The sequence below is a fragment of the Rhyacophila brunnea genome, unplaced genomic scaffold, assembly GCF_057557595.1.
Source record: "Rhyacophila brunnea isolate RB1 unplaced genomic scaffold, BYU_Rbru_1.0 scaffold_13, whole genome shotgun sequence".
Classification (NCBI taxonomy): Eukaryota; Metazoa; Arthropoda; class Insecta; order Trichoptera; family Rhyacophilidae; genus Rhyacophila; species Rhyacophila brunnea.
The window spans coordinates 6797986-6815430 of record NW_028232785.1 but is presented as its reverse complement, the minus strand read 5'-3'; the positions used below and the strand labels follow the sequence as shown (position 1 = coordinate 6815430).

Below are 17445 nucleotides of genomic sequence, written 5' to 3'. Positions count from 1 at the left end.
AACGCTTAAGCCACGCGGCCACCGGGGTGGGGGGGGGTCAATTAATATGAAACATAAAGAATATTTTATAATAAATGTAAAATCGATGGGGGTTAACCCAAACGCTCAATATCCCGGATTTAGATAATAGGATTTATAAACATCACTGAGCTAAAAAGAAAAGCAACGCTACAGACGATCGTAAAAATAGTCAATACGTAAAATGCGTTCCGTGGAGCAGAGGCATAATAATATTATATTACATTAGGTAAATACCTACATGATAATGTTACGTAGGTAGTCAAAGAAGACGTGTTATATTTCACACAAAACATTACCTACATTAAAATAATAAATAAGCTGTTGCGTAGGTAACTTGATTTAATAACAAATCTACTAGATAAGTACGTGGCTGTACATAGATAATATCTGTTGTCGCAATTTTTATGTAAGTATATTAGTATGTAAGTAATTAAAACAATAGGTATAGTGTTTTTTGTCAAGCATGTTTATATTTCTATCATAAAATAATGTCTATTGTAAAAACCATAGACAAATGTAAAACCCAAACGTCAAACGTCACAGCGCAATCTGAACACGTTTGAACTGTACGTACATGCGTAAAATGGAAGTAAAACGCGAATCAGATGACCATGATTCTGACGCAGAAGGACATCATTGGTTTAATGTGCCAATAGTTCAACCAAGCATCCCAGATGCATCCACTGATATAAAGCAACAACGGTCCTTCGATGCAATATGCACGTTTGAGGTTAGTTTTAAAACTTATATAAGTTGCTAACAGCGTCATCTACAACTATTGACAGCATACTATAAACGTAGGTTCATGTAAAAACATAATTATTTTATCAGGATGGTAAATGACTATCGTTCAAGTGTCGCATAAATTATATTCTTATGCCATGATCTCACGGTGCGATGTTTGTCGTTCAAGAATACCTAAACTGTCAATTTATTAATTAGTGGGAACCACATTTCAAATAAGTAGAACAACGTTCAGGTCTTGTCTTCCTCCTTATTCTTGGCACTACAACCCTGTGTGAATCTTGGTCCCATCCAGCATCTGCTTCCATTCAGGTATGTCCAATGCCGCTTTCCCCCAGCTTAGGATGTCCAAGGTCTTTAAATCTAACTCAATACTATTATTAGATCTTGTACGAGGTTGACCAGTTCTTTGTTTTGCCTTCTGGCTTCCCACATGTCAGTTTCTTTATTTTGCGTACCTCGTCCATCCTTGGTTAATTTGGTGAACTGTTGTAATATTATATATAATTATTGTGTCTTCGTCTCCATCCCAACTGTGTCAAAGATACAATGCAGCACGCTTCGCTCAAATGATCTCAACACTCTTTCCATGCTTTTAGTCATGCACCAGGTCTCCGAGCAATATTTGACAACTGGTCTTATTGGTGTTTTGTACAAGATGCATTTCAAGCGTAGGTACAATGTCCTGGAAGATAGAACATTAATTAGATCGAAACACTTTCTTCCTATTTGTAGTGGTTCAACATTTTAGTAAATTGTTTGCAGTGACGTCCCGTGGGGGTAGGCAGATTGAGCGTCGCTTGGGGGCGGCACTTTCCCGAAGGGCGGCAAATCGTGGATAATCATTATTTATATGTAGAAATAGCTACCTAAACTTAGTAATAACGGAAATATATTTCCATTAAAAAATTCAGCTCACTGGCTCGAAACAAAATATATTAATTATTACTATAAAAGTTTTAAAAAGACCTTATTTTTTGTCGGGTTAGCGATGTCTAGTTTACTTCCATTTTCCTTGGACGTCACGTCCTTAGTGAACAGCAGTGACACGTGTAGATTTGCAAATAATATTTGAATTGTAGGTATGTACATACTTACATTAATTTTAAATTTTCCCAAATATGTTTGTTGGTTACTCGTTTTGGAAGTTGTCAGGTGTATTTTTAAATGTGAAATCGTAGATTCGCAATATTGTCTATTGAGGCAGAAATGGCATTTAAATTAGATTAATTAATGTTTTGTTAGTAATGTATCCATACAACACATTTCATAGATATTGGAGTCATGAAAGGATGATAAAAAGAACTGTAAGTATAAAAAAATGTGGCGGCATTTTGGCACTGCCTAGGCGCGGCATTTTGTCTAGGGACGTCACTGATTGTTTGCCTAGGAACCTACAGAACCAAAGTGATTAAAACTCCCATTAGCATGTATAACTTGGTCATGACACTGTTTGACACTATTTAGTTTGTAGCTGGACATGGACTCCTGGCTTGGTTTCGCACACGTCTTGTTATATTTATACGGTTGGGTTGAGTTTATCAATCGCATGTAACCTTAAACTTAAAATAAGATTACCTATTGGTTTGGCTGAATTTAATTGTTTGCAATTGATAATACAATAGATAGGAATAATTAGGATTGTTTGAAGGAGGTTAAGCGGCTTAAGCGTTGGACTATCACGCCGTGGGTCCCAGGTTTGAATCCTGGGTCTGGCAAGTACACATATTGTTTTTCAATTTGTGCGTGAGTCAGGGTATGGAACTTATAGGTTGAGAAAGTGGCTGACATCCATTTCTCGTAAAAAAACAAAATCTGTTAATACAAACCTCTACTCTGTGGAGGCACATATGATCCTATTAGGATCGGACATGGTCGAAAAAAAAATTTATTAAAGGAAATTGCCTGAATCAAGTATGTGTGGTGATACGTAACGCACACTCTAATGCACGCCAATCCCGGCTAGGTAGTTGTCTCAGCACAACTTTGAATGCCTCATAACGATATTTAGGCCACGTTATACGTCTGCATAACAGGTGTGTAGACGTGGCGCGTAGTGGAGGGAAAAGCAAGTAGGTAGGTATGTTGATAGTTACAAATGTGCGAACTATATAGTGGAAAAAATTCACTACGAAATTGCGCAGATTGCGAGTTCTTCTACTGCGGAAGAATTACATGTGGTATATTCAATTATTGTCTCATTATTATTTCCCACTACACCTACATCATTTTCTCTCGCTCGACGTCGCTCTATCTACATCAAATAATCTGTAAAAACTATAGAACTTCACACTGATGTACTTACCTAGTATGTTTATAGTAAACCTTAAGAACATACGGGTTCTTTCCTTATGATAATGACAATAAAATGAATTTCCCGACTCGTTTTCTTCTGGGTATGCTATCAATGCAATCCCTGTCTACCCGAAGAGTGATTGTTCTTTTAAAGCATTTCTTTTTACTTCTTCGTGGGTTCATTTACAATCCGTATATACTGGCAAATATTAATTTTCATGTTCCCACCAATATCACTCGTAGCTCCACGGTCTTCAAGATACCTCGTCGCAGGACAGATGTTATGTTTCACGATGCTGTGTATCGTGCAATTAGCTTATTTGATGGCACCATAAAGGTTGATTTGTTTTTTATTAACTATATAATGTTTGTGGACGTATTAAATAGGTTAAATTTATAATTGTATATATTATCATATTTCTTTAATATTTACACATGCTGTTTTTTCCACTTGTTATATTAGTTGTTATTTGTAATTAAGATATTTGTATTTATTATGTATTATGGCGCATTTGCCAATAGCTGTAATGCCGTAATACTCTTTATAAATAAATAAATAAATAAATATTATTTTACATCGTAGTAAGTATTGTCGCTTTACCCAAAAATAATTTATTGTTATCGTTATAAGTACCTACGTCACTTACCCCTTTAGTTACATTGTAGATTCCGATTCAAGTGTTGAAACATAAACTGATCGGTTGCAAACCAATTGGTCAGAATTGAGACAACGGTAATAAAATACGCACGTATATTTTGCTAAACGCATAGAGAAATTACTGATGTGTTCTAATATGTGTTATTACCACGTTTTTATTAGCCCGTATTCTTGTTTGTCCAGTACAAATTTTTTCTTGTTTGTCCAATACAAATCTTGTTTAACTAACTTCCCGACTATCTAGACATTTGAAACTTTAGAATATATCACAAAACGATGACAATGCAATATTTTAATACTTTAAGCCATCTTTAAGCAGAATTGAATTCATTTTCAGTTAGTTCTGTTTTGTATGGAAAGATATTTCGGAAAAAAATCGTAAAAAGTAAAACACTATTATTGGTTGCTAAGGGGGTCCTAGCAACTAAATTATTAATATATACGTGTGTTACTATGGAAATCGATATAAAATGTCAAAATGACATTTCAGTATTCTATATATATTCAGTATTTCTATCAAGTACAAAAAAAAGGATTTATTAGTACTTACATAGAATTGTCAAGTTTATATGATTCAACAGAAAATTTAAAAACGTGGTTATTAACTAAAAGTTCTTTTTATCTTGTTATTATTTTATAACATACCTATCAATGTTTTTTTTCATAGAACGGTACAAAAGACGTGACTACAGAAAATTCTGAGACCAATTTTGAGCGGGTAGACATCAAGGAAGAAAATACGGAAGTCACTAGCCGCCGAAGCTTTTATTCGGACCCTCAACCTGGATGCTCATATTCCGAATGCAGGCCAGTAAACCAGGTACATACACAATTTGTATCTATAACTGTGTACCTACATACGGACTCTGTATTTTGTTTTATTTTTCATTATAATATGTATGTAGTTAGAAACAAATGAAGGATTGTATAAGTTATATTCTACTTTTCTGTTACAAGCTGATCTACAATAATTATTTGGAAGTAGATGAAGAGGTGGAGTAGATAAAAGGGGCGTTTACTTGGTTGCCGATAGGAGAGTTTATTTGTTGTTACAAGTATACAATAATATTTTAATAAAGATGACTGTGTTAAATTATAATCGCGGCCAATGGCTAGGCGCGTGGCCATTAGATGTAATACTTTCACTGACAGGTCAATGGTGTTGAGAATGGCAGATTTTTCATTTATACCTCGTATAAGTCAAAAGAAATACGTAGCTAAATAAACATCTCTTCTAAATTGCTGACTGTAGTATATTAGCATACCTGAGAAAAAGTCAGTTGGATAAAGCCACTTATAGTATCCATATAACCTTAAATAAAAGAGTCGCAAGAATTTTTTCTAAACCCTCTTGACCATAAGTCCATTCTTCAACTGATGCGGTGCCCAAACAATAGACCCACTCTCATTACACTAAAAAATATATCCTTTGTAGGTATATATATTTTTTAAATTCCTCAAAGGGGGGACATGCTCAGCGTAGGTCAAAATGGAGCTTTTGTTCTATTTTCAAAGCATGATCCTGGACATACCTTAAACGTTCTAGATAATCTATTTATACAATTTTGAAGCCTTATTATCCTTTATATTTATTTTAAACATTTGATGACTGCATGTTTGAACATGTACCGTTTAAAAAAAAATCGGTTAGGTACATGTTCAAACACGCGTGTTAACATCATTTTACTCCCTACTTCAATTATAGTTTGTCAATTTATGGCTACGGCCGTATGTTGTAACTTAACCACTGGGGAATGCTAAAAGAAATGGCGTATTTCTAAAAAACACTACCTTATTCTTAGGTCAATAATTATTATAAAGCAATCATTATTCGTAGAATGTTTATCATACTTGAATGGTCAAAGACATAGCTTATAATTAGTAACCTTAGAATTATCTTCAAATCTGTTAATCTTGCCCATTTTTTGAATAATAAAATGCCTAATTCTTGACAAATTTGGGATCACAGAGATTATCAACATATTTTTTTATCGTAAATATTTCACTATAATAATGTCGATATAAATTATACTGATGGTTTTATAAATGCGTTTAAAAATTAATAAATGTAAAAAATCTTTACACCACTGCACATTTATGTACTGAAATATGACTATATTCTAAAACACTAGAGCGAGAGGTTTAAAAGAATACTATTTTATGTAATAAAAATACTTTATGCAGTCATCAAATGTTAAAAATAAATATAAGGGATAATAAGGCTTCAAAATTATATAAATAGAAAATCTACAACGTTAAAGGTATGTCCAGGATCATGCTTTGAAAATAGAAAAAAAAGCTCCATTTTGACCCAAGCCGAGCACGTCCGCCCTTAATGATAATCTGATATTCCTCACGAATTATTTTTTTAGGTTATTGGAGCTAGTATCGTTATCGAAAACGCTGCGAAACTAAAATCATTAGAGAGGGTGACAAAAGTACTAATGCACAAGGATGACATTCATATTGATCAACAAGATATTAAGAAAGAACTCGAGCAATATGAAATGTTCGATAACGAAGACGTCATTTATCACTCTGGTAATCATAGCGTAAATCAATCTAACATTGCGCAGTCTGAATTATTAGTAGCTGTCATAAACGTAGTAAGAACTGACTTTTACCAAGAAAATTTTGTGTGCAGTATTTGTTTTGATATTTTTGCAACATTAGACTCACTGAAGATTCATAAAACGATGCATAACAAAACAATAGAACCAATAAATAAACACTCCATAAGAAAGCTGTTAAAATGTGGAGAATGCAATTACTCATGCTTGTATCCTTCTCAAATGAAATTACATAAAATGAGTCATTCTGGAGAAAAGCCATTTAAATGTAACCATTGCAATTACTCGTGCACTACTTCGAGTTCTATGAAAACACATGAAATGATTCATTCTGATGACAAACCATTTAAATGCGATAAATGTTATTACTCGTGTGTTAGATTTGCGGACATGAAGAGACATATTCTGACTCATTCTGGTGAGAAACCATTTAAATGTTCCGAATGTGATTTCTCGTGTACACAATCTGCTATTCTGAAAGCACATATAAAGACACATACGTGTGACAAACCACTTAAATGTGATATGTGTGACTACTCGTGTATATATTATACTAATATGGCGAATCACAAAAGGCGTCACTCTGGCGAGAAGCCATTTATATGTGATATATGTGATTTTACTTGTGCACAATCTTGGAATATGAAATTACACAAAAAGACTCACTCCAGTGAAAAGCCTTTTAAATGTAATGAATGTGATTACTCTAGCATTGGAGCAAGTGTGATGAAGAGACACAAAATGACTCATTCTGGTGAAAAGCCGTTTAAATGTAATCAATGTAATTATTCATGTAGGCAATCCGGTGCTATGAAAACACACAAAATGACTCATTCTGGCGAAAAACCATTTAAATGCAATGAATGTAGCTTCTCGTGTATAACATATAATCATTTAAAATTACACACGGTACGAAACCATTGAAAATTTTAAAATGAAATTTCTCACTCATACCATATCTTTTTAATAAGCGAAGCGATTCAAACCTGTAGTCATATGGATTTTTGTTGTTTTTGATTCATTAAATAAATGTGCATTAGTGAAATGGAAAACTAGTTTTTCAACTAAGTAGTAGGCACAGTACTATAATAGTTCCATTGAAGTGACTAAAATAATTTTCATTGATTATCTTTTATAATATTAGTCAAGAGCCAGTGGCACTTAACATATAGTCTTTAATCATATTTTTTAAGCACTTTAATATTAAAGATAGTTAAACCAACATTACAAAGATTGTCAACATTCTTCTTCCATCTTAAGCGATATTGCGCTGGCTTCAGTCATTGTTAATTCAGTCACTCCATCTTGAAGGTTAATCCACTCTTCGACTCCACTAGAGATTCCTTTTCCGTCCAGTCTGTACGGATCCATTCTTACCATGTGACCAGGTAATTGGAAAAACCCGTCTGATGCTGGTAACCAAAGGACATTCCTAGTTGCCGTGCTTTTCCATTATATATACATTTGTAAGCATGGCCATGAATATTTCGCCTAAATTTGCTATTTTTTAAATGACAAATGATTCAAGCATGTTCTTTAATTTTCATTCTATTACAGTGGGTATCATTCTAATTATACAAATATTTCTTCTGACTAACATCTTAGAGCCTGTCCACATGGCGCGTTTTTACTCGCGCGTGACGACTCTCGCGCGGAATGCGCCGGGCAGACGCCGGACTCTCTACCTCGCGCGTGTTGTGCATGAGTCGAGGTACTATGCCGACAATTATTGCGCGTTTGCCAACGTGCGCGGAAGTGATTTGTCGGCTTGTTTTAAAACACACATAATTTTTTTCACAATGGAGCGTGAATACTTCGATACAGAATTGTTTATTGATGAAATGGAAATAATAGAAGGCTATATGGGACATGGAATTTTCTGAATATTTTAATAGAAATATAAAACGCACAATCAGGGAAGAGCTCATAGAAAATTTTGTAAACCTGGTGATTCTAAAAGAGAAATTATTATTAAGAAAAAATTAGGTGCTCTAACAATGAATTATAGTTAGTTATAAAGTTACAGTAACTCTTAGTACCTAGAGCTGTATTTCAATAAAATTTTACATTTATATTATTATTAAAATAACAGTTTGTTCAATAAATTGGTGACAGTGTATTTTTTACTCGTTATTTAAGTAGGCTCGGGAGGTAGATACATAAATATCCTAGATTTTTGGGCCGGATGGCCTTTAAAATTTACATGTTGACCCTTTTCAAAAAAAAAATGGTGACCGCTGCATTAGATCATCTTTTATGACCATTGAAGGTACGCTAGCCACAGTTTCCTCGGTTTCCATGTTGAATACTGAGCGTAAAGCATTTTTGCTACTCGCGTGCAAAACGCGTCATTTGGGCGCAACGCATTTTTGGTACTCGCGCGAAAACGCATGATGTGGACAGGCTCTTAGGGTGAGAAATATCTGGAGATGATATTATCACAGTTGTAATAATTATCCGTCAACTTCAAATCTATTACCATTATATAATAACATTTATTTAATTGGGTACCTAGACCTACATGATTGTAATAAAAAAACCAATGTTAATGGATTCAAGTTGCATTGAGTAACCAAGGTGACAGCTTCTCGCTAATCACAACGCGGTAAATTGAACTCGCGGTGGGTACACTGAATAAAGCTAATGGTACAGTAGGTTAAGTAGATGATGTAATTTTGATTACGAAACTTTTATTTTACATTTACTTTTAGTTAGTATTAGATGTTTATTTTATTTTTATTAGTTTAATTCCTTGCTTTATCCTGCGATGTTTTTCAGGTGTATGTACTGATATGACCCCATACTTTTGGTCTTATACCAGAAGTACCTTTTGGGAGTGTGGAAAGGCCCATGGTCCTGTAGTCAAATCAGGACTTAAAAAAACACACGGCCACGCTCTTGACCATCCTGCGGGGCTGTTTCTCTTTCAGAAATAAGTCTCACGATCTGTGTTCTTGAAGCTGGGAACATGGTTCGAGTAAGATAATGTGAAAAAAATACAAAGTATGCGAGGTGAACAATGATATTCGGCTTTTGCCTCTCATTAAGTTGTCAAAAGTATAAAAATGTATAATTATTAATATTTAATATGCCCACTAATTGGCGGCCATTTTGAATCGCATAGTAAACAATCAAATAAATGAGCACCTGTCACACTGACAGTATAGTTTTAATCGTTACGAATTATTTAAATATAATTTAAATAAGTTTATACAATTAAGTCAATAAAAAAGAATATTACTAATTATTTAAATATTGTAATAATAAGTTTATACATTTAGGTCAATAAAAAAATATTACGAATATAAATATAGTTTAAAATAAGTTTATACACATAAGTCAATAAAAAAAAATATTACGAATTAATTAAATATAATTAAGATTTTATACAATTAATTTAAAATAAATTACCTACAATAAGGATATAGTGTAAAGGTGGAAGCAAATAAAAAGAAAGACATTTACCTTCCAAAGTGTTTCATTTATGTACTTGCACCGCTCCTCTGAAAAACTTTTATAAACACTTTTGTGCTGTCAGGAGTTCTAAATAATACCATTCGAGCTGGCCCAGACACTCCTAGATATATCAGTAGGTATCTAAATTGTGATAATATGCGGCATTGACGTGCATATCCCTGGTCACTATAATAATAAATCGGGATCATCGGTTGTATGTTCTCCCTATTAATTATTTTATAATATTTTAGCCCCTTTAAAAATGGTAATTCTTATATGTTAATGTACAGTATATGTTATTATAAATTAAAAAAATAGAATCAAGCATTTAACATTTTTACTTGATTAAAAGCTGTGTGTATATTATTATATTTATACTAATTAAATAGGTACCTACAGAGGGAAAAAAATCAATACATATATTTAAGTAGTAATAAAATTTATTTATGAACAAATAATAAATATATTTTTTACAATCGTTACATATTATGAGAACTGTACATATTCACAATAATTAATTGAAATGCTTAGTTTTTAAGTTAAAATGTTTTTATTATATTGTTAAAAGCTTTTCTATACAGAGTTAAAACAAGTTTACTTAATGCACCAATTTTTTTGGATGTCACTGTTCTTCCTCTTTCTCTTCTCGGTGTTCGGGGATCTACGCTGAGGGCATTCTCAAAAGATAATGTATTGAAGTGTCAGTGTTGATATCTTTGTGTCTCCCAATTATATTACGCGGTCTAAGAAATCATAGTAATTCGGCAAAAATTACTGTTTGTCTATGGTTGAAAATAAACATAAATATAATAATTACAAGACAAAAAGAACTCTTTATATACAACGTTTTTAAATTTTCTGTTGAATCATATAAACTTGACTTGACTAGCTTAAAAGATCAAAAAAATTGTACTTTATAGAAATAATACTGAAATGTTATATTGATTTCCTTAGTAACGCACGTATATATTAATAATTTAACTGCTAGGACCCCAGACCCCTTGCAACCAATAATGATGTCGAAATAACTTTTCATACAAAACAGAATTAACTGAAAATGAATTCAAGTCTACTTAAACATGGCTAAAAGTATTGAAAAAATGCACTGGCATCGTGTTCTGATATATTCTAAAAGTTTTAAATGTCTACTCTACATGTAAAACAATAATAATGTAATATGGTGTGTAATAAATGGTAATCCACAGCAATACTCTTTTTTATCAATGGACTCGCTTCATTTGTTTTCTGCAATATTTATGGCAAATTCTACGACATATGAGTGATCACTATACTTGAGAAACTACATTATTTTACACCGGAATGAGTAATTTTATGCGATTTCATGTACGCAGATTGTCTACATGAGAAATTGCATTCACCACATTTAAATGGCTTCTCACCAGAGTGAACCATTTTATGTAATTTCATGCTATATCGGCGTCGACACGAGAAATTACATTCATCACACTTAAATGGCTTTTCACCAGTATGAGTCTTTTGATGTGATTTCATGTTACTAGATAGTATACATGAGTAATCACACTGATCACATCTGTATGGCTTTTCACCGGAATGGGTCCTTTTGTGTGATTTCATGTTACCGGATCCTATACATGAGAATTGACATTCGTCACATTTAAATGGTTTTTCACCAGAATGTGTCATTTTATGTGATTTCATGTTGCTCGATGTTATACATGAGTAATTACAGTGGTCACATTTAAACGGCTTTTCGCCAGAATGGGTCATTTTGTGTTGTTTCAAGGTGCCAGATTTAGTGGATGAGTAATTACATGTGTCACACTTAAAAGGTGTTTCACCGGAATGAATCATTTTATGTTTCTTTAAATCACACGCATAATTAGATGAGTAAATACAAACTTCACATTTATATTGTTTCACACTGACTTTGGGTGTTTTTACTTTTTCTTCATTATGAAGCAATTTATGAAGCTTTAATTTGTATAACGATTCAAAAAAATCAAAACAAATACCGCACACAAAGTTTTCTTTAAAAAATGAAGTTTTTTCTAATTTTATAACAGCTACTAGTAATTCAATATCTGTAACGATAGATTGACTAATCGTATGTTTACCAGTATGGCAGAACAAGTTTTTATGAGAAAATCTTTCGTACAACTCAAGTTCTTTTTTTATGTGGCATTTGTCAACCTGTATACCATCAAAAGAATGATGTAGGTCTGTTGTAATCCTTGATGGTGCGAGTCTCCCAATCTTAGGCAATGCAGTGTTGGCTTCAATAAACTAAAATAAAACAAAAACAACTAAAGTAATTTGTTGAAAAGAAATACAATTACGTGCGAATTAGGCATCTAAAAAACCTGCGGGAACGTGGCAATGTCAGGCAACAACGCGATAAAAGCTTATCTATGCTATGAGAAATCCGATATAAAATTTCTTTCGACCATGTCTGATCCTAATAGGGTCATATGGGACTCCACAGAGTAGAGGTTTGTATTGACAGATTTTGTTTTTTATGAGAAATGGATGTCAGCCACTTGCTCAACCTATTAGGTCCATACCCTGACACCCACAAATTGGAAAACAATATGTGTACTTGCCAGACCCAGGATTCAAACCTGAGACCCACGGCGTTATAGTCCAACGCTTAAGCCGCGCGGTCACCGTGGGCATCCGAAATAAATAGTGGATAGTTTTTCAGTAATATTATTTGTTTTCGTTGAATAAAGAATATAATAATTACATTCATTAAACCCTGTCTATACGAGTCCATAATCGATAAAAAATATTCTCCTATCTACAAAATCTCAAACATTATGTATGGTTTAATAGTATAATTTTAGATATTTTATAAATATACGAATATTTTTCGACTAATATCTACTATGGCTTGGATTAAGTCTGGTTTAATGAATGACACTGTTAATGGACAACGCACTCAATACAGTAGCTAGCAAGTAAATTCGCGCATAGCGACATTTGCACATGTATAGGTAGACGTCACGCAATTTCCATTATGCAATATCACGCATCGGGAATTTATAGCAATATCACCTTTATTGTAATGGCATTAGAACAGTGTTTCTAGTATCAATGTTCATTTGAATGAACCCGTTCGAACCGAACCATTCGGCAGACCCGACAAAAAGGTTCGGGAATTTATAGCAATATCACCTTTATTGTAGTAGCGTTAGAACAGATTATGCCATTCGGCAGACCCGACAAAAAAGTGAGTGTCACTTATTTTTCAGATGCTTCGTCCATATTAATGTCTTTGGGTTTAATTAAATTTTAAAAACTAACAAACATTATTAACACATTGTAGTTGTAGCTCAGTGTAAATAAATACGTTTGTCTGACAAAGTTTTGTGTGCACTATTTATCTCGGATCTAAACAGCCTCCTTTAGCCCTTAGCCACTGATATATTATACGGATATGTAATATAGGAAAAAAACAAAACTATTTTAAAATCATTATGTAAGGGAATGGGACAACTGGACGCCAGGACAATTGAACGCCGCACCGCCGTAGACACGTATACAGAACGTTGACAAGGAATTTTAATCAGTTTTTTCTACTACTTAGTAGTTTCAATTCATTTTACTCTTAACATAATGTTTTTTTAATGCTGATTGAGAATTACCATTCCTAAAGCTTTATATAAAATAAAAATACTCTTTTTTCGTAGGAACGTAAACATATACACGATTAAATCACTATTTACGTGTGCATATTTAAATTGTCACCAACTATTAAATCATAATATAATAATTTAAATATAAATAATATTTAATATATTTTTTAAAAGTACCTACCTACCTATAAATACCTTACGCCTATTTATTTTCGAATTGCGTGGCGCCCAGTTGTCTCGACGCCAAATCGTCCTAGACCCTTATATAAGTACATAATTAAAGATCATGTAATGTTGTGTAAAAACCTACCTGATTTAAAGGTTTGCGGTTCAAATAAGAACAACCAGGTAGAGATTCCACATAATTCTTTTCACGTATTTTGTCGTCAACAAACTCTGTCTCAAGTTTTACAGTAGCCGAATTTGGATCGGAATGGATCTAAAAAAACGGTGTGTTATTTTATTATAAAATTAAACACATATTAAATATCTTTCAAAGTCTTTTTATGGCATTTATATTATGTGTGTACAAAATGCGTTATGTTGTGGTATATTAAATGTACAGTAGATTTCAATCTCCATTGCCACCTGGGCACATTTAGGTACCCACATTTTCTTTGTGATTTTTCAATATATTATTATTTCAATAAAAAATATAATCCTGACAAATCCTGATACACATTCAGAAAGAAAATCGGTTTAATACATACATTTTTAGATTTTCCTAATTCAAAAAATTGCAATCAATAAATTCAGTTATCTCAGAATGTAACTTTTGACTTGTCTCAAACTAGAGGTGAATCCTAATCATAGGTATCAATTGTTTACATGCTCCAACTGTCAGTTTACGGTTTTATTGGCGTGAACTATCCAGGGTTCGACCAAAATAGTAAAAAATAAGCTAATTAACTTCATATTAAAAAAACTAACCTCAGAATTATAAGTGGCATCTTCGGTAATTTCTTGTTTTATATATCTGGGTAAGTCCGGGCTGTTGGAATGAACAATTGGTACATCAAACCAATGTTGTCTTTCTGCGTCCGGTTTGATTTCGTCTGGTTCGCTTTTTAAATCCATGTTACGAATATAAATAAAAATGCCGTCAACCACCTATTACTAGGTAGGTACCTGACAGCCGTGAACATAGCTTGCCGTGAAAATAAATGCTTTGTCATTGACAATAATTCCATAAAGCATTGTCTTGTCTATGATAATTTGTTTAAAATCGAATATAATATTGAAAACTGATAAATATGTATAATAAAAAAAAATATCAGTGACGTCCCTCGGGAAAGTGCGTCCTCTAACCCCCAGCGGGATCTCACATCAAATCTCATCTCATGTGCCGAACAAACCTTCCGAGAACTGAGATCCAGTGTTGCTTGTGAATGCCGCGCACATCTACCTAGCGACATTCGCTCGTAGCCTTCGAAACGTATAGAATATAATATAATATTTGAATACGGTAATCGGCGAGCCGGCATAGGTATGACCAATTCGTAGATATTTGCATGTGACTTCGACCCTTCGACTGGGAGCCCGAGAAGGATTCAACTTGTCGATTGCAACAGCCAGATGTTTTTTTCAAACGAAACATTCGCAATCGACCAATCTGCGGAACTCCATTATTTTTGGCAACGTGTGTTTTGTTATTCGTGTTGAATATCGAGATATCACATCGACGTATTCGACTCGTTTTAAGGCGGACGAGATTTGATGTGAAATCCGGCTTAAATGCATGAATGACGGCAAATCATTAATATCGGTGCATGTAAATTTTCTAATCGATTACATTTTTAATGTTTAATAATAATATAATAATAAAATTATAATTTAACGGTAGTAGCATCTATGAATGAGCACTATAACTACCTATTTTGTCAGCACACCATCTCCAATGCAGAGAACTAGGTAGGTAGGTACTGCAAGTTTTTAAATAAAATTATCATAAAATACAAAAACATATTATTATAAGTACAGAATAATACAGTTCGGTGATGACAGGCAAAACCATGCGAGGTTAGATTGATTTAAAATATGCTGTCAACTTTTATTTTCAGTTCAAATTAACGTGTTGCGGATGCCTCAGCCTATTTTGTCCGTTAGCTCATCAAGCCATCGAATTATAGTGTTCTGGAAGGCTGCTAAATACTATAATAATAATATTATCTTTATTCTTGGAAGTTATGAGTATTCGTTTAAAATAAAAATTGTTTTTTGGCTCTCCTGAACAATTGGGTATTTGGCACCTGCATCCGTCTGCCTCTGAGGTACAGATATTATATAAGTATAGTGAATTTAGTGAAGCTACTGGATCTAAAAAGATGCAAGAAACAAGATAATTATTATTCTTGTATGCGCCGCATGGCGTACTCCAAATACGGGGCGGATATGGCTGAAGCAGAAAAAGATTTTATTAAGTTTTAATTTATTTTTGGTGTCATTAACAAAACACAATATAAGTAAGTACCTATCTTCAATAATAATAATTGACATAAAAATAGACAAGATAAACTGAAAATTAGAGCATTTCCATTAAACCAACTCTCAAACAGTGAATCATTAACGTAGGTACCTATCTACGTGGACGTTTGAGGCACTGACAGGTTTGGTGGCACCCTTGTAAAAACATTGTCCGTGCGATAAATGGCCATAACAATTATTAATTATTAGTACCTATAACAATACCTAGGTACTTACATCAATTTATTTTTTTTAGATTTTTTTATATCGTTCGCTTTATTATGGAAAACCTGCCACTACTCTAGAAAATGTGATATATTATAAATTATGTTTTCCTTTAATCGCCGCACTGTACTACCTAGGTATAATATTTTAAGTACATATTATTATTATATTATTATGGATTCAAAGATAAATATTATTTTCTGTAGGTATTATAAAATATCTTTTGTACTTATATGGGTAAATGCCTATTGTCACGTCACGGCTGTCAGATATTGTATTCCTCTCCTGTCTACCACTCTCCGAAGGACTGAAGGAGATAAACTTGTACTTACATGCTTTAATATGTTGTCTCGATAGTCTTTACGCAAGATGGACGTAAAACGTGAACCAGATGGATTCGAATCTAATACAGGAGGCCCGCCTTGGTCTGATGTACCCATAAAACATCAAAAAAATAATCCAGGGTCCGATATAGGTATATGTAAAACAAAAGAATGCCGACGATCCAGGTTTTGGTTTTAAGGTTGATTACCTTATAATATATTAGGGTCGTAATTTTTGCTGATCTTGTCTTCATGCACACCAGATAAATTAAAAAAAAAACAATTAATCAGATGTACCTACATCACAGTTGGGGTTAACGGATTTAATTGCGACAACCATTTATTATCGTGTAGGTACCTAATAAATTTGGCATGTACCTAATATTGAAGTTGATGTTCGTTGGTGCGGGTGTAAAGTTAATTTAACACAACCACTGTGTACCTTTTAATTAATTTTTGATTACCACATTTAAATAACATGCTAATACATCTAATGGCCGTTTAACGGGGACACGGCAGCCGTGTATCATATTCGTTTTTAAGTGGAGCATACTATTGGTCTCCACAAAGTGAAAATTCCAACAGATACCAGACAGTTCCAACCATTTTTTGATCAGCGATGTTTTGCGCGAAAATAGGTCATTTTACCTATATTTATACCATATTTATCATCATTAACCTATTTCAATCAACTGCTGTGTGAACGCTTCATCAACATCTCTCCATTATTTCCGGTTCTTCGGTGAGATGTGATTCCATTAAAATATTTATATTATATTGACTATGTCCAATCTTAATAAGATCATAATGGGCTTCCATAGGTTGGAGGTTTGAAACAGATATCTGTTTTTACAAGGAATGAGTGTGAGCCACTTACTCAACCTATTACGTCCATACTCTGACTCTAAACACACATTGAAAAACAATGTGTATTTGCCAGACACAGGATTTGAACCCGAGATCCACGATGTTATAGGCCGATGCGTAAGCCGCTCTGCCATCGTGGGGCCGTACCATACCTACCATACCTGCCGTTAATCCAGCTGCAGGCTTTCAGTTTTCATATATCTGTC

The 17445-nt window shown here is 33.4% G+C and overlaps 2 long non-coding RNA genes across 2 annotated transcripts; one reads left to right on the top strand and one right to left on the bottom strand.

The window, feature by feature from the left end:
* Positions 1-527: 527 nt before the first annotated feature.
* Positions 528-8506, top strand: LOC147076305 (uncharacterized). Its single transcript, XR_015069588.1, has 3 exons — positions 528-751; positions 4386-4538; positions 6091-8506. It is a non-coding gene; the product is annotated as an uncharacterized LOC147076305 (long non-coding RNA).
* A 1774-nt stretch (positions 8507-10280) lies between these two features.
* On the bottom strand, positions 10281-14500 carry LOC147076304 (uncharacterized). Its single transcript, XR_015069587.1, has 3 exons — positions 14292-14500; positions 13672-13800; positions 10281-12009 (listed from the first exon to the last, which is right to left on the bottom strand). It is a non-coding gene; the product is annotated as an uncharacterized LOC147076304 (long non-coding RNA).
* Between the last annotated feature and the right edge of the window lie 2945 nt (positions 14501-17445).